General features: G+C 34.2%; 1 protein-coding gene across 1 annotated transcript in view; it reads right to left on the reverse strand.

The window, feature by feature from the left end:
• The window catches only part of LOC119586257 (SNF-related serine/threonine-protein kinase-like), a gene marked incomplete in the record, with an annotated part of 91,676 nt that overhangs the window by 16,785 nt on the left and 74,628 nt on the right, over positions 1-263 (reverse strand).

Genomic DNA, 263 nt, shown 5'->3' on the forward strand with positions numbered 1-263 from the left:
GCCCGATTAATGCGAGGAATTATGATCCAAGATGGAACTATTCTGTTGATGCACTGATAAATAATTACGAGGGCAGTGAATATTTACTTTGTTAAATACACAATACAAGCATATAGTTGACACCGTTATCGAAATCAGCTAAATAAGAATTACAAGAAAAACAAACGTAATCACATGAACACACGTCGACTTAAACACACTTATACAGACAAATTTAAGCATCCTTGTCCACATACATTTAGGTATGGCTTAACACGTTTAAC

This window comes from Penaeus monodon, chromosome 21 (assembly GCF_015228065.2).
Source record: "Penaeus monodon isolate SGIC_2016 chromosome 21, NSTDA_Pmon_1, whole genome shotgun sequence".
Taxonomy (NCBI): domain Eukaryota; kingdom Metazoa; phylum Arthropoda; class Malacostraca; order Decapoda; family Penaeidae; genus Penaeus; species Penaeus monodon.